The following is a 26933-nucleotide window of genomic DNA, read 5'->3' as shown; positions in this document are numbered from 1 at the left end:
ATCAAATCATAACAGATAGTACAAGTGCATGGAACAATAAGGGAGAGGTGAGGGGGGAAAAAAAGAGACAAAACTACCAGTAACATTACTATGCCTGACGACAATTGTTGCAGTGCAAGAGTGACAAGAGGAGGGGGGAAGGAGGGGGGAAGGAGGGGAGGTAAGGGGGCAAATGGAAAGCGGTAAGGAGAGGAACAAAACAAGTGACTATCTACAAGATAGTGCAGGGGAGGGAGTGGGAGGAGAAGACAAGAAGGGAAAAAGGGGGGACGAACAAGCTGTTATCAGTGATCCAGGGAATAATGATAAGAGTAAGTGCTAAGATAAATAGGATTGGAGACACTGGCGGGGGCAGGGGGGACAGGGAGACACTGGCGGGGGTCAGGGGGGACAAGGAAGACACTGGTGGGGGTTAGGGGGGACAAGGAAGACACCGCCGGGGAGCAGGGGGACAAGGAAGACACCGCCGGGGAGCAGGGGGACAGGAAGACACTGGCGAGGGGCAGGGGGGAGAAGGAAGACACTGGCGGGGGGCAGGAAGACACTGGCAGGGGGCAGGGGGGACAGGAAGACACTGGTGGGGGGCAGGGGGGACAAGGAAGACACTCGCGGGGGCAGTAGGTCAAGGCAACACTGGCGGGGGCAGGGGAGACAAGGAGACACTGGCGTTGGGACAAGGAGACACTGGCGGGGGCAGGGGGGACAGGAAGACACTGGTGGGGGCAGGGGGGACAAGGTGATACTGGTGGGGGCAGGGGGGACAAGGCAGACACTGGCGTTGGGACAAGGAGACACTGGCGGGGGGCAGGGGGGACAGGAAGAAACTGGCAGGGGGACACGGAGATACTGGCAGGGGCAGGGGGGACAGGAAGACACTGGCAGGGGGCAGGGGGACATGGAGACACTGGCGGGGGGCAAGGGGGACAAGGCAACACTGGCGGGGGACAAGGAGACACTGGCGGGGGGACAAGGAGACAGGAAGACACTGGCGGGGGGCAGGGGGACAAGGAGACACTGGCGGGGGCAGGGGGGACAAGGTGATACTGGCAGGGGGCAGGGGGGACAAGGCAGACACTGGCGGGGAGCAGGGGGACAAGGGAGACACTGGTGGGGGGCAGGGGGGATAAGGAGACACTGGTGGGGGGCAGGGGGGACAAGGCAAACACTGGCGGGGGCAGGGGAGACAAGGCAGACACTGGCGGGGGCAGGGGGGACAAGGCAGACACTGGCGTTGGGACAAGGAGACACTGGCGGGGGCAGGGGGGACAGGAAGACACTGGCAGGGGGACAAGGAGATACTGGCAGGGGCAGGGGGGACAGGAAGACACTGGCGGGGGGCAGGGAGACATGGAGACACTGGCGGGGGTAGGGGGGACAAGGCAACACTGGCGGGGGACAAGGAGACACTGGCGGGGGGACAAGGAGACAGGAAGACACTGGCGGGGGCAGGGGGACAGGGAGACACTGGTGGGGGCAGGGGGGACAAGGTGATACTGGCGGGGGGAAGGGGGGACAAGGGAGACACTGGCGGGGAGCAGGGGGGATAAGGAGACACTGGCGGGGGCAGGGGGACAAGGAGACACTGGCGGGGGCAGAGGGGACAAGGCAGACACTGGCGTTGGGACAAGGAGACACTGGCGGGGGCAGGGGGGACAGGAAGACACTGGCAGGGGGACAAGGAGATACTGGCAGGGGCAGGGGGGATAAGGAGACACTGGCAGGGGCAGGGGGGACAAGGAGACACTGGCGGGGGCAGGGGGGACAAGGCAGACACTGGCGTTGGGACAAGGAGACACTGGCGGGGGCAGGGGGGACAAGGCGACACTGGCAGGGGGCAAGGGGGACATGGAGACACTGGCGGGGGGCAGGGGGGACAAGGCGACACTGGCGGGGGGGCAGGGGGCAGGGGGGACAAGGCGACACTGGCGGGGGGACAAGGAGACACTGGTGGGGGCAGGGGGACAGGCAGAAACTGGCGGGAGGACAAGGAGACACTGGCAGGGGGCAGAGGGGAAAGGAAGACACTGGCGGGGGCAGGGGGACAAGGAGACAGTGGCGGGGGCAGGGGGACAAGGAGACACTGGCTGGGGCAGGGGGGACAAGGCGACACTGGCGGTGGCAGGGGGACAGGAAGACACTGGCAGGGGCAGGGGGACAGGAAGACACTGGCGGAGGCAGGTGGGACAGGAAGACACTGGCGGGGGGACAAGGAGATACTGGCAGGGGCAGGGGGGACAGGAAGACACAGCTCTGCATAACCACTCCCCCACCCTCAGGTGCTCCTTTTCCTACCTATCAGCTGGGAAAAGGGAGGGGAGCAAACGGCGTCCCCTCTGCAAAGTGTAAACATAGGCGGTGAACCAGCATCCTCCGGTTATCTGCCAGTTCGCTTCCCCTCGGATTTGCCTCCCTCTCACTCTGCATATCCCTGGGAGGGAGGGAGATCTCTTCACAGGCCTGTGTAATGTCGGAAAATGCGCTATCCTGGGCGAAATGCTTTCCTGACAGTCGTTACTGCGCATGCGCACCAACACAGTGCATGCGCAGTAGCAGCCTAAGCATTTTTCGACGATGAGCAGAATTCAACGTTACAGCGGCAGCCATCATGGAATGGCCAAGGAATTTCGATATCAAGAGTTCCTCAGTTCATCTCCAGAAGTGGATGTTTGACCCGCATGTATGTTGCTAAGTATGTAATAAACTTTACATCGTAATCGGTGTGATGTCGGCCCTCGGTTTGCATGAAGGGCCCGACCTCAAGTGCAGGCCTGGCTTGAGCTTGGCCTGGTGCGCGGCACTGTGCGGCGCAGAAAAGAACGACGCGACCACTCGCTCTGGTGCAGAAACCCTTTATTTCCGGATGTCACGTGACCCGGAAGGATCTTGGCACGTGACACCACAATCGTCATAAAATGTTCATAGTCGGCCCAGAAAAGCAACATATTGTGGCAAAAAAGTTGTATGTTTAACTGGGAGCCAATATACTCAGTGCTTTAAATGGAAAAAAAGAAGGGCAGGTACTCACCAAGCTACGAAGCCGGACATTCCTGCGCAGTGCTTTCGGTTCCGGCCATTTCGGCGGTGCACCTTGGCACAGGTCTCTTTAAGGCACGCCTTGTTGTTTGCAGGCAATGCCCATTGAGATTAAATAATATGCCATAGATCACACACTTTAGTAAAGCAGTGTATCTGAGATTTTTTCACACAAACTTCCAGTTTGTTGTTATACATTGTTAAGAAAGTCTGAATATCTATATTAAATGAGACTTTCTGTTTTGCGTATTAAACTAGCAGATATCATACTCATAGCTGTAAACTAAGCTTTAGAAGGCGAGTTTTATTATTGCTCGCTTTCATTGCCTAATAAGAAATTCAGTAACGGGAGTTGTGTTTGAGTTTTAAGTCGAAAACATTGCATCAGAACTCCAATTACTTAAACATTTAAATATTAGAATAGGCACTATTAATAATAAAGAAACATCTTAAACAGTTATTTCCCAGGCTTTCCAAATCAATCCCTGCTCCATCAAAGGACAACAATGGTAACAGGGGCTGTTCGCGCCTGGTGTTTGGCTCTCCTTTTTGTCCTGCTGGCTGGGCCCATTAGGGTTACTGCTTTATGCTCGCTGTGGGGGTGGAGAAAGGAGGGTGGCGGAGGCACTGCTTTCCCCAGCGGAAGCGTAGTCCTTCCAGTTGTGACAAAGTGAAATGAAAAGCTTTCTCGCAAAACAGTTGCGTACCGGTACCCTCTTTCAGGCGTTGAGAAGTGCAGGTACTCAAATGCTAAAAAATAAGAAGTGCAGGTATTGAGGACCAGGCCGGACCGGCCAATTTAAAGCACGGAATATTGTAAAAATATGTCCGAGGTACATACAGCTGTGAGGCAGTACTAACTGCGTGGCTCTGTCTCTGTTTAAATTATCGTACACAGTAACAAATTACCACAAGAGGGCGCTGTTGCACCAGAGATGGAGTGAGGACACTGAAGTATTGGAAGACCGGTCCAGCCGGGTGACCAGCAGTACCTATTCTTTGTATCAGTTTATTTTCAGTTTGAATGGACACTCAAACATCCATAAAAGAACAAAACTTCAAAATGATAAATAATAAAAACCTTCTCAGCTGTTACAATTGAACTTTTACAATGTGGATGTTAAACGTGTGGTTATTGATAATTAGTATATGGCGAGGGGCAATCGATCTAATTAGCCCTCACCAGGCCGTTATCAGCCTGGCAAAGAAGACTCAACTGCTCCGATTCGGCACGTCGCGCCCCTCGTAGTTCCTTCCTGTCACGAGTGAGTGCCCTTTAAGACACCTCACTCGTGAGGTGGACGTCACAGGCGGATGTGACGTGGTGAGGGGCGGGGGAGTGCGGGCACGGCACTTGCCAGTTAGAAGGGAAATAAAGAGGTTCTCTTTCACTCTGCTGGCTCCTCTCCGTTATTTGGGGCCCTCCGCCCCCAACATTTGGCGACGAGGATTCTCCCTGGTGCCAGCAGTCCTCCTTCCCGCCACGTTGGGGATCCCCCCGTGTGCTTACTCCGGTGATCCCACCAACGAGCGGATCCCCGCTGAAACGGCCTCCTTTTCCCACCTCCTCCTCCTTCACACGCGATCCGAATCCTTGGAAGCCACGCACGCAGCTGCCGTGCAGTAGAAGACTTCCCTACACACTGCGCCTGGTGCTTTCCGCCAGCCTGAGCACCACCACAAAGCAACCACAGACTACCACGGGCCCACAGAGCTTAAAAAAGAAAAAAAAATATACATATTTTTTTCCTTCTACATCACTACTCCTCATTTGCTGGGGCCTTCTTCCTCGTCCCAGTACCTCTGTGACTTTGTGCCGACCTGCCAGCAGAACGACTCTCAGCTCCAATCCACCGCTGAGGCCACATCCTACACGCCACCATGAGCACCACTGCTGCCCAGGCATCTTCCAGCTCCCAACCCCCACCTGCGCCAGCTGTCACCAGATCCACCGCCACAGCATGGCGCATGCCGCCCCCGTTTTCCATGACACCTCAGGCAGATAAAGGACCACGATGGGTGGACTGGTTGGAGGACTTCAATAATTTCATTGAGGCCGCTGGAGAAGAAAACTCCCCTCGACTGCGCAGCATGTTCATAAACACGGCAGGGGGAGAGATAAAATCACTTATCAAAACCATTCCGCCAGGGGAAATGGCTGATTTTGATGCCCTCATCGCAGCCCTGAACAAACGTCTTGTCATCGCTCCCAACAGAGACTATGAACGATATGTCTTTAACCAATGCCGTCAGCGCACTGACGAGACTGTGGATGAATTCCTCACGAGGCTCCGCGTCAAAGGTGCGCATTTCCAATTTGACGCGTTTTCACTTGATGAAGCGCTTCGACTCAGAGTGATTGAAGGGTGTGTATCGGCGACGCTACAGAAGCAACTCCTGAAAAAACCTGTCACCATCGAGCAAGTAAGTGCAATGGCACGTATACTCGAAAGAGTTGAAAAACAAGCCACTCACATGGCCAGCAATGCCGCTGGACAACTTAACAAAAGTGACGTGATAGCTGCGATCCACGCTGGGAACAAGAGCGTTTCTCCAAGCAACATGTCGACCCCGCGTTTGCAGAGACAATGCTATAGGTGTGGGATGGCGTTTCCGCATGCAGGTTCCTGCCCAGCTCTCTCTCAAAAGTGCGGCAACTGCGGTAGGGAGGGCCACTTCCAATCTGTATGCAGGGAAGGTAAGCCGTTCCCCACCGCACGTGACACGACGAGAGCGCAAGTCAGACCCATTGAAAGATTCTACACTAGCCCGCCTCAACAGCCCCGGTTCTACCAACAGAGCCCGAGGAGATATGTGCGGGTAGTTGAAGAAGTGTACCCGGAAGATGACGGCCAAGGCTATGAGTCACAAGGACAAATTGCGCGTATTACTGATGAATATGATGGACCGCCAGCAACGCGCCGCGAGTTCATAGCTGAAGTGCAAAGTGAACATGATTATGACGCTACGTATGAATCGCATACAAGCGACGAATTTGTCAATCTCATAATGGACGAACAGGAAGCCCGAGAAGCACCCAGGATAGCCATTGACATCTGCGGCAAACAATTCTGCTTTCTGATTGACTCTGGAGCTACGGTGAACGTCATGGGTGAAAAGGAATTCCTAACGCTCTGCCAGAAACCGACGCTAAACCTGTCCATGTCCAAAATCTACCAATGGGGGGCAGACACCCCGCTGCAAAGCGTCGGGTCCTTCAAACGAAGATTGACGTTCGCTGACAAATCCACCGATACTGTGATCCACGTCATCAGGAGCCCCACCAAAGGTCGCTGCCTGCTAAGTTACAAGACGGCGTCCTGTCTCGAATTAATCAACATTCTCGTGCGGGAGGAGGACGTAGTCAAATCATCGGAGGGTCCAGCTATACCGCAAGGCCAGATCCGCGCCCTGATATCCCGCGACAACACTGCCATAACCAAGGATGACATTGTCCAGGAATTTCCGCAACTGTGTCAAGGCCTAGGTAAATTGAAGGGCCCACCGATAAAGTTACACATAGACGCGGCAGTCAAACCAGTCCCACAACACCCACGAAGGGTAGGATTCCACCTGCAGGAGGCGGTGTCCAAAGAACTGAACTAACTACTTAGAGATGATATCATTGAGCATGCCACGGGGCCGACTCCGTGGGTGTCCCCCCTTGTGATTGTCCCAAAGGAAGGCGGTCGTCTGAGGATATGTGTAGACATGCATGTAGCCAACACCGCCATACAGCGGGAGAGACACCCTGGACCCAAGATTGAGGACATGATAGTCCAACTGAACAAATCTGTCCTTTTCTCCAAACTAGACTTAAATCAGGGGTACCATCAGCTAGTACTTCACCCTGAGTCACGGCCAATCACCACGTTCGCATCGCATGATGGACTATTCCGCTACAAGAGACTAAATTTCGGCATCTCCTCGGCGGCCGAAATTTTTCATGAAACCATTCGGCAAGTCATACGTCCCATTAAATGAGCTCTCAACTATAGCGATGACATTTTGGTCTTTGGCAAGTCTCGCAGTGAACACGATGAAGCACTCCGTGCAGCATGACAGGCAGTACAGGACGCGGGTTTGACCCTCAATATAGAAAAGTGTCGGTTCAGCAAGGCGAAGCTGAAGTTTTTTGGCCACATCTTCTCTGCAGATGGCATGACTCCGGACCCGGACAAAGTGGCGACCATCTTCCACCTCGATAAGCCTTCCCAGATTGCCGACGTCAGGTCCTTTCTGGGGATGGCGGGATATTGTGCCCAGTATATCCAACATTTTGCTTCCATCACTGAACCCCTCAGGCGTCTGCTCCAAAAAGACACTCCCTTTGTATGGCCTGAGGAATGTCAGGTAGCATTTGATACCATCAAACACTCTCTGACAGAGGCAAGGAGGCTAGCATATTTTGATCCCGAATGGCATACTGAGATAGTGGGGGACGCCAGTCCGGTGGGGCTAGGGGCAATCTTAGCACAAACCAGTGGACAAGACACTTACCCGAGACACATTGTGGCATACGCCAGCAGAGCTCTAGCTCCGCCTGAGTCTGCGTATTCCCAAGCAGAAAAGGAAAGCCTGGCAGCCGTCTGGGCGTGCGAACATTTCCATAATTTCATCATCGGAAAAAAATTCACACTAATTACTGACCATCAGGCCTTGTTATCGCTGTTTGGCAATCCTCGCACGAAAATGCCCCCCAGGATCGAAAGATGGGGCATCCGCCTACAAGAATATGATTTTGACATTGTTCATCGGCCTGGGGGCGAGCACAACCCTGCTGATTACCTCTCCAGACACCCAGTGGGCAACCACACTCCTAGACAGGGCGACGCAGAATACATAAGCTATGTCACTGCCAATGCACTACCGCCCGCCGTATCCATTGACACCATTGCGACCGCGTCTGCTGCTGACCCGACGATGGCACTAGCGATCAGCTTGACGGAGAACAACAGATGGAAGGACTTTCGCAGAGCAGTCCAGCGCCACCCAGGAGCATCTCGAGATGAGATGGAGCGTCTGGCGAGAATACACGTAGAACTGGCAGTCCAAGACAACTCCATTTTGCTGCGAGGATGTAAGATAGTTGTTCCTACCTCACTGCGAGCAGCAGTCATCAAAACGGCGCATGAGGGACATCGAGGTGCGGAGAACACCAAATGCCAGCTGAGGTGCAGTGTGTGGTTCCCCTTCATGGACGATATGGTTGACCGGTGGGTAAAGAACTGCATAGCATGCAGTTGCACAGCAAAACCTGAACCGCCAGTCCCACTCAAAGTCATGCCAATCCCTGAACATCCCTGGGAGAGAGTGGCGGTCGACTTCTATGGGCCACGGGAGGAAGGAGACTACCTACTACTATTCATCGATGAACATTCAAGATTCCCTATAGTAAAACGTGTCAAGTCGACAGCATTTGCTCATGTCGCAGCAACATTTGATGAAGTCTTCAGTGAGTGGGGAATACCAGAGACTCTCAAGTCAGACAATGGGGCCCCGTTCAGTGGTCATGAATTTGGGGTGTTTGCAAAGCACATGGGATTCCGTCACCAAAGAGTAACCCCGAGATGGCCGCAAGCCAATGGAATGGCGGAAAGGTTCATGGCGTCCATTAAGAAGACCATGCAAAGAGCACGCCTGGAAGGAACTGACCCTCATCAAGCGCTGTGCAGAATGTTGCGTGATTACCGCAACACGCCTCATGAAGCCACTAATAGGACTCCAGCAGAGCTCATGATGAAATATCAAGTGAGAACTAGGGTCGTCACCAACCCAGCGAGGAAGCCCAGAGTAGATCAGGAAATCATCAGAAGGGATGAAGCCGTGAAGGAGAAAGCTCGCGAACAGACTGATAGGAGAAGGAGAGCACGTCCCAAGGAATTCCAAATTGGTGATGAAGTGTGGGTTCAAAGGGCCATGATGAAAAAAACTGACTCGCAGTTTGCACCAGAACCGCTCCAAGTAGTGGCTGTCAAAGGAACAATGATCACTGCCACTAATGGAGAGCAGGAAGTGACCCGCAACAGCTCAAGGTTTAAGCATGTTATGCAAGAGACAGAAGAAAGATCACCACAGGAAGAAGACGACCCAGCTGAAAGAGACAGTCAAGATGAAACTTGGGTCCCCCTCGGACCACAGGTCCAGCGCCAGGTGTACCCTGATGAAGACACTGGCGGCGGCTCTGACCCTGAGCCGCGAGGCAGACCCCAGAGAAATGTGAGGAGGCCTCCCAGGTTAGTGGAGGAGTGTTGATAGCGTTGCCACTTGGCCAAGTTATGTTATGAGAAGCGAGTTTTGCAAAGGTGACTTGAAAGGACATTTTGTCCGGGGGTGTTGTCACGAGTGAGTGCCCTTTAAGACACCTCACTCGTGAGGTGGACGTCACAGGCGGATGTGACGTGGTGAGGGGCGGGGGAGTGCGGGCACGGCACTTGCCGGTAAGAAGGGAAATAAAGAGGTTCTCCTTCACTCTGCTGGCTCCTGTCCGTTATTTGGGGCCCTCCGCCCCCAACACTTCCGTAGCTACAACTATTTTATGTAACATTTCCCCATATTGATGGCTGAACACAAAAAAGGCTGTTTTTTCGGCCAATTTTATGTAGCCGGGGGGTTGGGAGGCACACACCCCTAAACACCACCATGGGAACTGACCCCCTACCCCTCCCCAACCTCACCGGCACTTGTGGGATATATTATAGCTCCCTGGGTCCCCCTTTCCACCCTGCCGCCTCCCTTCCTTGCCCAAAATGTTCCCTGCGTTCCCCACCACAGACACACAAAGACGCAAACACACACACATTTACTCCGTCCTCCACCCCCTCCCTTCCCAACCATAAACATTCCCCCTCCTCCCTCACACAGGCACACAAACCCACACACCACTTATCTCGGGCACCCGCAACTTCCATCTTCTGCTCTGCTGCGCCTGTCAGCCCCAGAGTGCACTTTTGTGCGTCAAGAGCATGACAGTTTGATTTAGAAAGACCGCTCAGGGTAGTCTCTGAGTGGTCTCTGAGTGGTCTCTGAGCGGTCTTTCTGCATTGATTTTTTCCCTTAGGAAAGAAATTTAGTTTTTCACTCCACACCAAGTTTTCAAGTAAACATTAGCCATGATTATCACAGAAAAATATACAGACGGGCGTGTGCACAGGAGAGCCAGAATCTAGTTTACAACAAGGTGTTGTTGGAAAGCTAGGTTCTTTCATAAACATAAGGAGACTTGGACCAGTCCAGATTACCACTGGGAAGGGGTTCCAGAGGACCAGAGCAAAGCATGAGAAGGGCGGTTTCCCAATGCTCTCTATGCGAGATAGTCTAGCTGGGATTGGCAGATTACTGCGCACCCTATTTGGGCGCAGGGGTATTTGTCACACATTTATTGATGAATTTTGCTGCATATATATGTGGGGGGTGGGTTTAGGGAAATAATTATTGAAAAGGTGTTAAGTGGGTTATGGGGGGATCTCCCCCTGAATTGAATTGAACTGATATTTTATTTCTATCGTGCTCGTACACAAGTAGTTTGCTGCATATATTTTGCTGCATATGTACACAAGTATATATGCAGCAAGATCCACCTGTCAAAAAAATAAAATGCGATCAATCCTTCTGCGACCAAATAGATTGCATGTAATCAACCCAAACCGTCGAGTTTCCAGTCTGGCGACGGTCTTACTGCAAGATGACCGGGTACCACTCAATGTTTTTAGTTTGCTCATCAGGTAGGCTGGTGTGCCGGCAGTGATTGCCTTGTAGGTGAGGTACCCAGAATGGGGAGCCCTTGTAATTCACATAAAATGGGGGTGATGAGGTCAAATTTTCTAGAGCCAGGGATGAGACAAGCCTTTTTCCCCCCGCATAGGTTTACTACTACTCAGGGACTCCTACAATACATTGCAAGCAAAACCTTTTTAAAGACTCACCATGACATTATGTGCAGTTTAAGAACATTTCATCAGCATGTGCACAATTACTATAAAGTAAATACAAGATTGCTTGCAACACACTCCACCTTTAAATTGTTGGGTAGGATAAGTACTCAGTGAAAGCATTTTTGTGTAGCAACGAATTAACATATATTATGTCAAGGTATTTGCCCCATGGAACTCTGAAAACTTTGAAAGGATGCAGATTGAGTGCAACACATTCTAGTTATTTGAATATCTGTTGCCCTGACACTATATACAAATAATGCCAGGCATTGCCCATACCCGATATTTCTTGCAGGCCAAGTAAATGATGTTGCAATGTTGCTCTCCTCTTATAGGGTAATGTTAGCAATGCTAAAGTAGTAGACGCTGAGCATGAGGTTTGCCTGCTCAAAATCTTTAGAGAGCAAATTAATATTTGAGCTTTTAATGCATTAACTAGCAAGGGGGCACACGTGCTTGTGTGACATATGTACAAAGAATAGGAAGTATGGGATGAGGTTACACATCCAAATAGCCTGCTTACTTTAAGTCAGTGCCCGATATTTGATCTGACAGTTGGGTTACATAGTCTGAGTGACGCTTTTGCTAAGGCACCATGAGTAACACAAATTCTTGTGCTTGAACGTCTTTCATAATATAACAAACAGAAAAGTAGTGGATGTAGGTACAATTCTGGTAACCTTTTGCAGAGCCAAGGTAGGCATAGTCACCGTTGTCTGGTAATATCTGAATGTGGCCTGGGGCGGATGTTAGAGTCATAAGATGTAAGTGTGGTAGTGTCAAGTGCAGGTGAGGAGTCATGGATGGGGGAGGGTAGCTTATTTGGTTAATGTGTGCAGGCATATTGTAGCTATATTTAAGCGCTTTGAAACACATTGTGTATAGGCGCTATATAAATAAACTATCATATCATATCGTATCATATCTTCTGTTTGTGGAGCCACTTTTTCAGATTCGTTTTTAACCTCTTGTGGGTGTATTCTGTTTTTAGGATTTGTAGGTTTTTAAGGTCAAGCTTGCATAGCAGGGCAATAAAAATAGGCTACACCAGAAAATTAAGACTAATTAGGACAATGTAGCTTCATTTTGTGAGAAAGCAAATATTAGGTACCCGCTGTGGCTTGTGGCTTATTAAATCTTTTTTAATTTGTGGGAATTTGTCTGTGTACACTGCTAAAATTCTTCTGAGCGGCACCCAGAAGGAAGCTGGGCAAGCGCACATGCGCACAGCTTAGAGGGAACATTGGACCATAAGAATTTTTTTTTTAAATGAGTAGTTTCGACAGAATCATGCGTCTTGCTGGAGACCAGCCGATGTCTGTCCTCTTCAGGACTAAGCACTCTGATGTAATGAAGGTCGCTCGCATTGCTTTACTAAAGCATGGCCAATTTCACTCATTTGCAGCTCATTTCTAAAACTGACACACTTTTTAGATTTCTTGGCATTTTGAAATTCCTGTTCCCAACCTGGGTGTGGGACTTCGTCATGCAATAACTTCCAAATCGCATCCAACACACAAAAGGCAGACCTAAATTAATTAGTCTGTTCAGGCAGGCCTCACAGCTCTCAATCTTTAGAAGAGGTGAAGTGGTGCATAACTGCACGTTTTAAATGAATGAAAGGTTGTGAATTTCAAGTTCAAAGGGCACAACCCTTGCCAACACACGGCACCATGTATAGAGGTTCCTGTAAAGTCGTGGCTGCTCGGCGTCTACGACGGACAGGAGTACGCAGTCCGACAAATGAAATCGATTGTGGTTATCTCATGTGCACATTTTGCAGAATTAGTTCCTCTGTGTCACTTTGTAACAGTACGTACGATCTCTGTGGGCAGAAGGTGTGTGAGTCATGGCATAGAAAGGGGTACACCGACATCAATACCGGAGAAACAAATGTAGTTCCTCGCTCATCTGAAATCTCTTCACTGGCTCCCAATGGATGCAAGGATTAAATTCAAAACCCTCTGCATTGTCCACAAGGCTTTCTGGGGCCTGGGTCCAAAATACCTTCAGCTATCCCTCCGCAAATACCTCCCCCCTCGAGCTCTTCGCTCCTCTAGCTCCAACTCACTCAGGGTCAGTCGTTTTTCTAAGAAACGAGCTGGGGGTAGATCTCTGTCTTCGACTGGGGCCTCCCTCTGGAACAGCCTCCCTGCCACTCTAAAACTTGAGGAGAACCATCTCCGATTCCGGAAGCACCTCAAGACCTTCCTCTTTTCTTCTGCCTTCGCTCCCCCTCTGCCCTGCTGATCTGTTCTCTCTTGGCACTGTGCACCTGGCCATCCTCTGTCTTTTGGGCTCAGGTACCTGCTCATCCTGTCACCCTCCCGCACTGCCTCCGGGCCACCCCTTGCACTGGGGTCTGTATCTGTACCCATACAGCGCCCCCTTTTTCTTCCTGCACTTATCGGACCTACCCTGTCTGCTGCCTTAAACCTAGCACTTGCAAATTGCTGGCTGCATTACCACTGTTTGTTGCCTTTATTATTTATTTTTTGTTATTTATGTTTCTCCTCTGCTTCGCACTTTCCACCTCTCCCCCTTCCATGCACTTTTCCCCTCCCCCCTCTCCCACGCACTTGCGCGTTCTCAATGTCACTGGGCCTAGTAAGATCGCTGTTTTGTTCTCCCCTGTTCCCCTCCCTTGCCTTGTCGCGCTCTGAAACACTTGTGCACGAGCGCGATAGAAATAAAATATCAATCAATCAATCAATCAATCAAGGATGCTGAAAATGTTGCAACGCTGTTCTCTTTTCTCATGCTAGATCTTTTGGTCTGATTAAGGAGCTGGAATATCTCTCTGGATATGCTTACTTGATGGGGACAAAACTCTCCAGGGGTTATAACTATCTCCCTTCCCTGGGGATGATTACTGATAGGGTTACGAGTGTGGGAGCTTGTAAGTGTGCCTGTGGTTTTCCCCTTGGTGAAACCAAATGGTCATAGGCGCAGTGGGGTTCTACACATTCCTGTAACAACTGCCCCATGCCTTAAGATGCGACCCAATGGGGTAGTCTGGGGATCCCATACATACCTCTTTTGGGTGAAACATCCTCGAGCTCAGGGTCCCAACCCTATTCACCACACCACTGAAGGTTCCCAAGGATAGGCAGTGATCTCAGTCAGACCTCATAGGTGAGCACAAGGCACCCACTTACAGTGCAGGACACTGTGGGTGCAACTACAGCCCCCACGTGTAAATATGCCTTAGCTGAGGTTTATTGTATGAGCAGATGACCATATGTTTCCCTTTTCCATGATGCTCTCTCTCTTAGATCCCCATCAGATCCTGTTTCTGAAGCCTGCCACTGCTCTGCTTGTGTCTGTCTTCCCAGACAGCTGTTTGCAAACTCCCTTATTCTCTTTTGTAGGGGGTTTCCGACGTGCTCTCGACCCCCCCGTCTGTTTGGTCACCCTAGTCAGATATTCTGCTCTTTACCTTGGTAGGGAATACAAACTCCCTGTCGTCTTCAATGCGTTGATTGCTTCCATCTACCAGAGATCAGGATACACCTGTCACCACCCTCCCAGAAACATGTAAATGTTCTCATGTGTTTTCTTGCTTCCTTTTCTAATATTATATATTCGTCATCATTGAGCAGTTTTCGCGCCTTGAAACACTTGTGTATGGTGCGTTATAAATGCCATATCATATCATGTCCGGAAGTGTAGTATTTGGCATGCAGTGTTAATCTGATCCCCATTGCTTACATACATATGTACATACTGCACAAACACATGGGTCATTGTGCAAGCACAGACACACTCACACACACAACAAAAACACACACACACGCAAGCACAGACACAATCACAACAAAAACACACACACACACACGCACTTTGACGGCTTGTCATTTGGTAGTTTAAACCTCCCAGGTCTTTTTTCAAATTTCAGGAGCCCCCTTATGAATGGATTCGGCATGACAGTTGTGTTGGGCAATCAGTCTCACGCCCATGATATGTTGTGTCTCTAAAAAGAGGTGTCAGCATTGTCTGCCCCGGTGGGGCTTCTGGCCCTTTGAGTGAGCGACCGCATCACTGACATCCATTTAGTAAACACACCTGTAATCGTTCTTCTGTGCTGCGACAGTCTAATGACAAACCAAGTGTTGTTAGACAAGATGTCCATCTTCTAGAAATGCATGTACATGCAGCAATAACAATGTGCACACAGAACACTAGATGTAGACCTCAGCAGCACACAAGCTGTTCATCAGAGAAAGCATATTCATGCAGATGATGACTGCAAAGACCAACATCATGCCCAGGCAGAATGGGATTTATATCCTAAACTGAAACCCTACGTTAAAACTCCACTGACATTTCTAAATATGATGGCCCGGATTCACAGAGCGTTTTCCTGTGGGATTGCACCATTACACAACGTTTATGCGAATCAGGCCCTATGTCATATCCGGGGGCTTACCACTACTACCTCACAATTCTGCTGGTTAATGCTCATAGACGTGATACACCATATTGCTGAAAGAATGAAGCGCTGGCATGAAGAGTCTTTATGTCATGGTCTACCTGGTTTTTAACATTTAATAGTACTAACACTTGGCTGTGTGTGACTGGAGGCGAGGTGGTGTTTGTTTTGGGAACCGCCACCTAACACCTGGAGTAATGCATTCAGCAGCTCCCTAAAGCAACTGAAGGCGGTTACCAGTCATTTGGTCGAAAACCAAATGGTCGAATGACCATTTGATCGAAGTAAAATGGTCGAAAAAAAAGGTCGAATTATTATTATTATTTTTTTTAATTTTAGGGGGGGGTTCCCCCTCCAACCGCCCTTTTTCCTTATTAAAAATATTCTTTAAGCAACCAAAACTTAAAAAAAATATATAAATAAATAAAAACTATTCGACCTTTTTTTTCCGACCATTTTGATTCGATCAAATGGTCATTCGACCTTTTATTTCCGACCATTTGACCGGACAACACTGAAGGCAACCAGCTTGGGCACAACTCAGGAAGGCCCTTGTGTCATACCAACTGACAGATTCAGAACTTATCATCTGGATGTGACAGTCTGAGATGAGCCCACAAGAGACTCCTGGGGCCTGTACAGCAGGGGGAATTAGTGCAATGAATTAGTCAATGCAGTCAGGGTTGTTTGCTCTTGAGGAGGCAGGATATGGCAGAGTGAGAGCTCAGGGACAGTGAGAGCCTTTCCACTATTTTGAATCTCCCATTGAACTCAGTATAACCTTCTACCAACTCTCCTGGAGCCAAGGCACCTTGGGAATTGCTAAAACTGTGGTAGGAGACTGCAGGGGACACGTCTGTGTTCCACCCCACTTGGTAGTTTGGAAATCACCAATTCAATACTGTGAGCTGCGAACAAATGGAGTGAGACCCTACCTGTTCTAAAAACTTAGCGTCTCTTCCCAAAGGAAAGAAGACTGGAGAAAAAAGAAAGGAGTCATATACTTTCCTTGATGTCCCAGATGAGAACAAGGGCAGCTTGTTGGGGGAACCAAGGAGCTTGTCTGCTACTGAGGACTAGAAAACCAGGGAGCTAGTCCACCCAGGTAACCAGTCCACCCAGGTAACCAGAGTGTGACAGTGTCCCTGCTGGTGTCTCAGATACTTTCATCCGAGCGGAAAGAGCAGAAGAGAGCTCTAGTTTGAGAGGTTCCTTTTAGAAGAACCCCCAGCATATAACACGAAGAAGTGCTATTGAACTTGTGGCTGCTGCGGTTTCCCAGCACACTGTGAAAGAACATTTGAGGCAGCATGGAGCAGCCCAGCCACCAGCTATCTGCCAGTGGAATCAGTGCGTCTCTTTGCACCGGAATTCTGGACGGCTTTGCACCACTGACTAGATGATAGGGACTTTTCCATTCAGCCTTTTTGTGGGCAGAGCTGCCGATCGAAACATTGAGTCGGTTGTCAGTACTGCTGCAATGCGGTGGCTCTAGCCAGTGGTCTTCAAACTTTTTTAGCAAGGGCCCCCCATGAGCAAAATCTGGGCAGGCCGGGCCCCCCCCAAAAATGCCAAATGGACAGTATGTAGAAATGGCTATGAACTATTGCACACCGTCACCGCACCCTACTCCCAGTATAGTCCCTGGGCTCTCACCTGCTCCCATTATGGTCGCTGAACTCCCTCATGCCACTCCTACCCAGTCCCTGGGCTTTCCCCACCCCATCACAGACCCTGGGCTCTCCCCACCCTGCACCCACCACTACCCCAGTGCTCCCGCTCATCTTGCTCATATCACAGTCCCTGGGCTCCCCCCACCCCGTTCCCAGCACAGTCCGAGTGCCATTCAGAGCTGGTGAATTTTTGAAGCAGAGGGGCATACATATTTCTCACAAAAATGCCATAACGACCGAGCGCAGTGAGGGAGGCCGAACCAATCAATGGTGGTTCGTGGGGGGTTTTCCACCCATGATTTTTTTTAAATAATGGGTTAAAATGTTGCATTTTAAGGCATACTTTTAAAAAGAAATGGGTAAAAAGCCAAACAGTTCGTGAGTTCGTGGTTGGTGCTGGGGGGCCAAGGGGGAAAGCATGGTATTTTGGACTGGACATCTATGATAGATATCCAGCAAAGAAAATACCATCCTTGTCCCCTGGGCTCCACAGCGCCTCAGAAGGAGAGCTGATTTTGGCAGGTGGTTAGGGGGATTGCGCAACAAAGGCATTTTTAAAATGCCTTTGTTGTACAACCTTCCTCCCACCGTCTGCCTCCCACTCACCAAAATCAGCTCAAAGGACCAAAACAAACACACACGCATTCACATAGCAATCACTCCATCATTCACACTAGTGCCCATCACCATACACTCACTCATAAGACAAGCATACACGCATCCATACGCTCTCTCCATATGCGCGAGCAGGCACAGGAGCTCCCCCTCGCACATACAGACATGCAGTGCCCCAGCCAGCATTTCCAAGCAAGGCTGGCGAAGCAAAACACCCCCAGAGTTGCATGGCTCAGTGAGCATGTGCGGCTGGAGAACTGAACTGTCAAAGGGAAACAGCGTTTCCCTTTGTGTGTTCAGTCAGCCCAGGAGCACTCCCTTAGCTGGAAAAAGCAGCCGAGAGAGTGCTCAGTGTTTCACTGGGCTGGCTCCTCCATAATTGGTGAGGGGGCCACTCGGTGGACGCCCCCTCGCCCCTTATGGATGAGCCGCCAGGCTCACACTACCCTATAGGGCAATGGGCAATACCCGTACCAAAAATGCAAAATGCTAGTGTAGGCCAGTCAAAATGGGCAACTTTTTTTGGCCAATGTGGGCCAGTTTGATGAGTTACTTCACTATGCAGCTAGTAGTTTTGACCATTGTTGCTGAATAAATATTCTTTAAATATCACAATTTGCTTACATTTTAACAGAAAACACCCATTTGAGTACTATTCAAACAGTCTGTGACTAAAGGAATGAATATCCATTTGCAACTGCGGGTCACTTTTTTATTTGTGCCTGAGACAATGTTATGGTCTAGTCCGACCATGTGAGCTTCCCCTGCCCATTTCCTCCAAACTGAAAATAAATAAATAAATAAATAAATAAATAAATAAATAAAGCTGGCCTCTCGCGGTCCCCCCCTGGGATGCAGTCGCACCCCCCCCCTTGGGATGCGGCCACGCCAATCTGGGAGCACCGTGCCCGACAGTTTGAAGACCCCTGCTCTAGCCCGTTGAGCTGTTGGTCTCATAGAAACTGCCACTTTGACCCCATACCACAACACCCAAAAGACAAGCTCGGGTGTATCACTCGTGTGGTCTATTTGCCAGTCCCAGCTACACCTTGACCAACAGGTGGTGCCTTGGGCCCTAGAGACTTGTTAAGTTCCCAATGATCACCCTGATCCAATGAAAGCGTTCTTAAAGGCTGCTTTTTAAAAATGTTGTTGCCTTTTAAAATAGTTGCATGTTTCTGACGTCACCCTGTATTTCAATTCACGGTTATCCATCCTGCCTAATATTTGTATATCGAGTCTGCCTAATCAGTACCTGTCCGCTGGGTTTTTAATGTCTTGGTGGTTGTTGTGGCAGTAATAAAGTGTGCTATCTTTTTCTAGACTAATTTAAACATTTGTTTTATTCAGTAATTACCATACTGCGATTGTTTGGACACCCCCTCTGCTGACCTACCTGCCTATGCCATTGCTACCTGAACCGAAGAGGTAAACTATTTTTCTCTTTTTAACCTCTACGATTGGTATTGACTCTTAGCCAAGTTGTGACCGTTTTGGGCATAGCACCTAGAAGCCTTTTCCCCTCCCAATGCACTTTTTTCTGGTCGGTTCATGTGCCTGCCATACGTGTATTTCAGCTTTCGCCCTTCAGTTCTTCCAAATATGCACATACGCAGCTGTCGGTATCCATTGTTCTTCGTTTCCATGACAATGGAATTCCCTGACAAGCAATGACCATCATGGGGTTGGGGAGGGTATTTCCAGGAGTGGTCCTTCCTGGCTCAAGTGCAAGAAAAGGCGATCCCTGACAGCGATTGGAACATTCACATAGATAGTAGATACTTCATTACGAGTCCGGTGGTAACCTGCCGGTTTTTCCGGCTCGGTTACCGCCGGACTCGTATTACCATTCCGCCTCTGTGATTCTCGGAATTACCGGGGCATTACAACCCCGGTGACCCAGGAACTCCGGAGGCGGAATTTGGTAAATCCCCATTCCCATTGAGTCCCATAGGACTCAATGGGAATGGGGACCATGGAAACACCAGCACCATCTCGTGATGGTGCCGGTGTTTCCACGTCTGCCTGCCGGCGGGCGGTGTTAAACCCGCCAGGTCGACCTGGCGGGAATGACACCTCCGCCTGCAGGACTCGAGATCACCCGGTATGGAAACAACGGTGGCGGCGGGTTTACCGCCACCATTATTTCCATGCCGGGTGACTCTTAATGAGGCCCATTGTAACACACAAAACAGAACAATGCAGACTTCCAATAAATGATTTCCAAATCGGCCTCTTTTGCCAAAAGGGAATGGCTGTGATGTACATCAAATGGAATGGGCTGTTTCTAGATGATGTTTATAATTATCAAACAGACACATGCACACACTAGGTACATTCACACGCATGTGTTCACCTATGTAAACCATGCATACTTACATTATCTCACATAAACAAGAGGAGCATCTAGAAAGCACAAAGCGACTAGAGGCAAAACATCTCGATACATTATATGAGCTTTGTAAACCGCGCATCAGAGACAACACTGCCGGATAACTACAAATCTAAATACATCTATGCTCTACAATGATTTCACAATACAATTCAAATTGATCTACATCACACCCTGCATACCGCAGCATGTCCATCACCCCAAAGGTGGTCTAAATGCCCACCTGAAGCTATGGCAGGTTTTTAGACCGTATTGCTGTACCAGAAGGACCCTCTGGAAGTTGGTCACTGTAACGCAAGACACCACTACCCCTGAGAACCCGGGTAGACTTACTATTGGGCAGCAATATTGTTTTGGGCCCACCTTCTGTGTGAATATACATATATATTATGCTTTTTACCCATTTGTTGTGTTTTTGATTAACATTAGATGCTTTCAGTATCTTCGCTACAGTTCTAGTAAACCTCTTGCATTGTAGTGGCTTTTATAATCCAATAGAAACACATTAAATAAATCTCACTTTGGTTTAGTATTTATGTATATTTATTAGCTTGTAAAGATAATGTATGAGCATTAAGAATGGTATAGTCAAATACACAGTTCACTTATTGCTAATACTAGCGAGTAGATACCCAGCATCCTACTCTTCTATTTAATTGGAAAATATGCAAACTACCAAGCAAGATGTGTGTGGTGCCATAGCCCAGTGAAACTTCAACAAATCAAACTTACAATAGTGCTGCTGTAGATTGGCCAGCCAAGAGAACAGGTGAGCTGTGTTCATTGCACCGCCTTCCCCATGCAAAATATATTTTTACAGACAACAGTTTGTTGAATAAATTCATCTGCAATGGCTTCAACATCCAGATGTGCAGCTTCATCTTTGTGTCCAGCAACAGCATTTAATCGAGCTTGGCTCATTGTAGCTCTCAGGTAGGTTTTGATGCGCCGAAGGCATGAAAATGAACACTCCAAAGAACAAGAGGATACAGGGATATTTACTGCAATTTGAAGCAGTCGTGCCAGTTCTGGGAACAAATTGCGCATAGGATGACCCCTTTCACCTTGGAACAAGTCAAAGACATCCTGAAAACAGATAACAAGAGCCTTATCCCTCTGTATAAGTTCAAGGAACATATTTCTATGCAGCTCTAGATTGCATTCGTGGAAGTCAGTCTTGTAGAAATTCATGACATAATCACTGGTGGCTTTCCCTGTAACACATTTTTCTATGTAAACCATATGGTCACATGCAGTTGTATTGAAACGTTTTGACAAAGCTACCAAAGTACAGTCCATGAGTTCATAATAACCTTGTCTATAGAGGTCTTTGGGAGACATGGGGAACTGACCCTTCATCCAGGCGCCGTGGGATTTTCCTGGCTTTTCTTTGCACAAAATGTTCCTCTAGTTCCACATCTAAATCATCACCACTGATGTGGTTTTTTAGAAGAAGTCTTCAAATCCCTCATGCAGTTGTGGAGTTATGGTCTCACGGTTTTCAATCATAACTGATGCATCATGGAACCTTAAATTGACCTTCTGTAGAGCAGTGTTCAGAGTTTCAACATGGGAAAATGCCATGCAAAGAAGATGAAGACCTAGATAGGTTTCGAGCTTATGCAGCTGCAAATGCAACCCATGGGCTTTTGCTCCCGCTTCATTGTGGGCACCGGCTGCAAGTCCCAAAAATTCTATTACAGAACTGTAGTTAGCGAGCACAGTCTTCAAAGATTTTGCTCAAACTGTTCATCGGGTAGGACAGAATGGAAGACGTTTTGACACTCCCTCCTGCTTGACAAGGTTCAAAACAAGCACGCTGTTTTGAGGAATTTCAAATGAACCCAATCAAGTCCCTTCCAAAAACCAATAGATCCCTGAGCGTGGCAATGCCCATAGCTACATCCTGAACTACTACATTCAAATTGTGTGCAAAGCAGTGCACTTAAATAGCTTGTGGTGCCACCTCCTGCACCAATATCTGCAAACCATGTCGATGTCCAGCCATATTAGAAGCACCATCATAACACTGCCCCCAACAGTTCTCCATTTTTATAGCCAAACCTCAGGAGAACATCTTTTAAAATGGCAGAGTTTGTGTTGTAGTGCTAATCTCTACCTGAAGATCCTCTTTTGTAATATGAAGGACTACAGAGGCCTACTCTTTTAGTGACACATCAGCAGTCTCATCTAAAATAATAAAAAATCTGGGAACAAATCCCGCATTATGAATCTCTTTCATCAGGGCACGGAGCAAAGTATGTGACATCACTGCCAGCATTTCATTTAATAAGTCGTGCAACATCCATTTGTATTCTGTTCTTTGGTGCCAAGTTTGCAGTTCCGGGCCATCTCTGCCACGAAGCAACAGAATTGACTTTAGATTAGAGTCCACATCAGTATGGCCCCGATTTGCAAGACCTTGCCGAGCTAAAGCCAAGAATATGGTCAAGATATTCACCAGCGCACTTCTATTATCCCTCATCTGCTTGAGGTGGCCCAACGACAGAGCTGCTGCAACACTTGTACCCCTGTTCACAGATGCTAGCGCCATTGTAGCCGGCCGATGAAGATTTAAAGTCTGATGGTTATTACATCTCTCTATGGCCTTCCTAAAATTGTTAAAGCCATGTTTAACAAAAGGATTCCAGGCATCCTTATCATGGCTACTTTTTGGCAATGGAACACCCTTTTCATTAGCTGCCTGGCATAATTTACAGAACATTTTTTGAACAGACTCATTATATGTAAGCCAATTATAGGTTTATAACCATTTCTTTTGAAAAGTGCGGCCCTGCTGGGACTTAAAACCATTCAATTCACTCATGTTTGGACAGCATTCCTGTGTCACATTGTGTCATGATCGCTTTGGGGTTTCAGATGTGTCTTTTCCAGGGGACTTGGGTGAAGCGGTCACAGCTAGGTATAATGTCTAAGAAAACGTCTAACTGGCATACAACTGCAAGAAAGAAAATTGGTTGCTGTAATCCATACAAAATGTATCTCTTGATGCAAAACATTTTCTTATATTTCTATTCGAGTTTACTGACTTTACGCTGTATACGGTTTAGTTCATCACCAATCAAGTTATCGCCTTCAGGGGGTGATATTTAGTTTTTTTTCTTTTTCTGAGGGCCACGAGGTCCAGATGCTCGCTAATTTCACAGTAGATATCCATAGGTTTCTCATGATTTGATGACATATGGTTCTTCCACTTGGAAACAAGAAGCTAGTACATAGCATCCCGCAAATCGTGCATATCATGTTGTCCATTATTTATGACCCCAAATACTTTAAATGCCGTATAGATGCGCCCTGGCTATTATGGCTGGCCCCTCTAGTATTAACCAACTGTAAAGATGCCGTACACAAGTGACATTTGCTAAGATGTTACCTCTGGGTCACCAGATTCACAAATAGAGTTAGGGATGTAACTTTCTATTAACCTTTCAGTGGACACATCAGATGTTCCGATGAAGTATAACACAATCAAGTGTGGTTTCAGACTTGGGGAGAGTGTTAAGTGCTTTTAACATTGTAGTTTACCAGAAAGTAGTGTACAATGTTAAAAGCAGTAACCTAGCCTCACCCTGCACCCAGGTGATGTTTGGGACTGATGGAAACACTTGTTTCCAACGCTGCCGCATTTTGAAACAGAAAAAGTGAAAAAAATGGCCACCGTGAAAGGGAAAATGTAGTCCGTTTTCCCTTTCCATGGCGGCCATCGGGAGCAGACGCGCTGGGAACAGAAGTGTTTCCAGCGCCTTCGCTCCCAAGAAAAAAAGAAAAATGAAGGTAAGTGGGGTTGGGAGGGAGGAGAGGGGATAGTTTGCGGGGGAGGGGGGTGGAGAAAAAAAATTACCTGAGTCTCCGGCAGGGGACAAAGGCAGCCTCCAGCCATGGGGAGGCTCAGAGCATGGATTGCCCCGTTTCGAGCCTCCTCATTGGCTAAGGGGCTGCCAAGGCCCCTCGCCGGGAACGGAGTACCCGGAACGAGCAGGAAGCACCGGCATACAAGGGAATACCGTGTGGTATTGCTCGCAAAAGAGCCAATCCACACGTTGTATTCCCACTGTGCAGCGCGTGCCGGGTACTAATGCTTAATAACATCTTACCTTCCAGGAGACAAGCATACACCTCTTTATACTGCCTTATTGTATTCACAACACAAAGGCCACTGTGTCACACACGCATCTAGAGAAATTATGAAGCATACAATGCATTGTTAACACAGTTTACATATCCACAAATAAGACACTCACAGACTAGTCATTGGTAAATTAAAAAGGCAAAGGGCAGCGATTAAATTGTAGAAAGTCGGGGATGAGGAAATACAGCGCAGTGGGAGGGGAGAGCTTTCTGACCTCACAGGGGTGGTCTTAGCACTTAGAAAATATGCAGATAACATGACAATTGCAGACTTACCTGGGAGTCTGGGGGGGGGAGATTGAGCCTGCTCATGGCAGACATTCAAGCACTGCCAGGTTCCCCAAGTCACAGCTAAGCAGACACACAGTGTCCATGGCTCTGTAGCCTGTTAAGGTGCTCAGGTTTCAAACACATTTCTGTTCTCTGTGGCAGAACCTTTCATATGCATGATGGAATATTTCCAACTGAAAGAGCTCGCAAAGTGCCACATTGCAAATTTGTGATACTTAAAGTAAGGTGCACAGATGTAGAAGTACACCCAACTCAAAACAATTTTAAAAATGGAGTCAAAGCAAGATAGGTGCACAGATGTACAAATACACCCAACCCAAAACTATTTTACAGATAGAGGCAAAGCAAGAGGGGTGCACAGAGATGTAGAAGTACACCCAACACAAAATATTTTTAAAAATGGAGGCAAAGCAAGAGGGGTGCACAGATGTACATATACACCTAACCCAAAATATTTTTAAAAATGGAAGCAAAGAAAGAGGGGTGCACAGATGTACAAATACACCCAACCCAATACGATTTTACACCTACATCTGTGCACCCCTCTTGCTTTGCATCTTTGCCTCCATTTTTAAAATAATTTTGGGTGTACCTGTACATTTGTGCACCCTTCTTGCCCAGGTGTCCTCTAGACTGCATTGCTGTTGCTAAAGTGGGGCCTTGGGATCCGAGGAGATGGCTACTTACCGAGACAAATTTATCAAATGCCCACTGCCACACCATACCAAAAGGGGAACCAACCACCCAATCCTAGTTCCAGCTGCTCGTACTATAGGTATGCCAAATGGCTCAATGTCAAACGTGACACCTTGAGCCAGTCCTGACTTTTTACTTTGCATGCACCAACTTGTTGGCCTGTATATGCAACGGGAAAAACACAACTATACATCCCAGCTTGCAGGGAGAAAAGCCAGGACTGGCTCAGGGTGTCACACATGACCTGGGCCACTTGCACTTGGCAGATATGCATGTCGAAACTGGATTCCAAATTAGCATCATGCTCAATCCGATATCCAAAGTTTGCGACCGTGGAATGACAGGGTAGCCAACATCTCCCCACGTGGACCTACAAAAACATGACAAATGCTGTTCCTCAAGGCACAACGAAGTAGGCCACCACCACACACCATGGAAGTCATGAAACCATTGACCTGTCCCAAGAAGGAGATGTTACCAAGTGACTCAACTGCTGATCAGGTCTGTATTCTTGGCTTTCACACTTAGCCCATAGTATGTGTGATCCTGTGCACATTCTCTTTTTCTGTGTGCCTTGCTACTCTTATTGGCAAACCGATGAGTGCTCTAAAAACGTAAGCAGTGTAGAAAACAAAATGGGGGCATAGATTGGTTTCCTCGTTTTTCTTTTTTCTTTCCACTGCTTTCTGACCCATTTTACCCACACTCGGCTGTGAGTCAGACAATTGCTTTATGACTCTAGGGTACGATTTCCCTGTCTGAGTCGTAGAATCGCTTCCAATCTTGTGAGTGGGCACAGGGAGAAATATCCATAAAACTCCCCTTCTCTCTTCCTCGGTCAAAATGTCTCTCAAGGAAAATTGAATTTGTTCAAAGCACGCTATCAGTGCGGCAGAGAACATCTCGGCCAGAAAAGCTGTCTAGTCTGTCTCGTCTGTTTTGTGTTTTTCTTTTTTCTGACGTCACGAGGTAAGAACATTTTTGGGGGAAATATCATGAAAATTGTGCAATTGAATAGACAAGAAGTTGTATGGCATGGATTGATGGTTGTTGTTTGAAAAAATAAAAGTATGATTTTTGTGGAAAACGGGATTGGAGCTTGTAACGATTGGTGCTCGCTCATATTGTTGATCTTGTTTATGAAACGCAAAGCATAACAAAGTGTTATATAAAGAGAGGATAAACAGGTTTAAGCATGTAAGACCTTACCCCATTGGTACACTTGTGCAAACAGTTGTCAACACATGCACCTAAGCTTAAACCGTACAGTGAAGAATGGGTTAAATGGACCGCAAACAAAATGTTTATGCCATGGCCCCAAGGTGGCTCGCTATCTGAAACAGTCCTGCAACACATGACGACATATTTGCACGCCAAAAGTTAGATAAATGCCTAGCTAGTTTAGAGCTTTGGAAGATGTACCAAGAGGAAAAGGAGGAGCCACCGGTAGATTGGATACTTAACATATGCACAGAGGGGGGTGAAATGCCTTCTGTGCTACCTGCCCCGTCTGAAACAAAAAGCGAAGCCAGTAAAGATGAAGGATTATACCCGTTGAGAGAGCTTAAAGCAGCCATGGAATACTGCAACCCGTCATATGAGTCACCTACGCAAAGTAGTGACGAAAGCCCAGAGAAGGATAGAGACAGAGATATCGCCTCCAAAGTCCCAAAGGACAGGGAGAGACGCGAAAAAGGAAAAGGAGACCAAGCACGAGC

The 26933-nt window shown here is 48.3% G+C and overlaps 2 long non-coding RNA genes across 2 annotated transcripts in view; one reads left to right on the top strand and one right to left on the bottom strand.

Moving 5' to 3' along the window:
* Positions 1 to 26933, bottom strand: part of LOC138566890 (uncharacterized) — a 104295-nt gene that overhangs the window by 25429 nt on the left and 51933 nt on the right. The gene's annotated exons all lie outside the window — the stretch shown is intronic.
* LOC138566891 (uncharacterized) overlaps positions 1 to 26933 on the top strand; it is a 212574-nt gene that overhangs the window by 162665 nt on the left and 22976 nt on the right. The window contains exon 2 of the long non-coding RNA XR_011302054.1: positions 19038 to 19115. This is a non-coding gene — a long non-coding RNA (uncharacterized lncRNA). The remainder of the gene's footprint in view (positions 1 to 19037; positions 19116 to 26933) is intronic.

This window comes from Ambystoma mexicanum, chromosome 2p, assembly GCF_040938575.1.
Source record: "Ambystoma mexicanum isolate Mex_15411 chromosome 2p, UKY_AmexF1_1, whole genome shotgun sequence".
In the NCBI taxonomy this organism is placed as follows: Eukaryota; Metazoa; Chordata; class Amphibia; order Caudata; family Ambystomatidae; genus Ambystoma; species Ambystoma mexicanum.
This window is presented reverse-complemented; position numbering and strand designations above follow the sequence as displayed.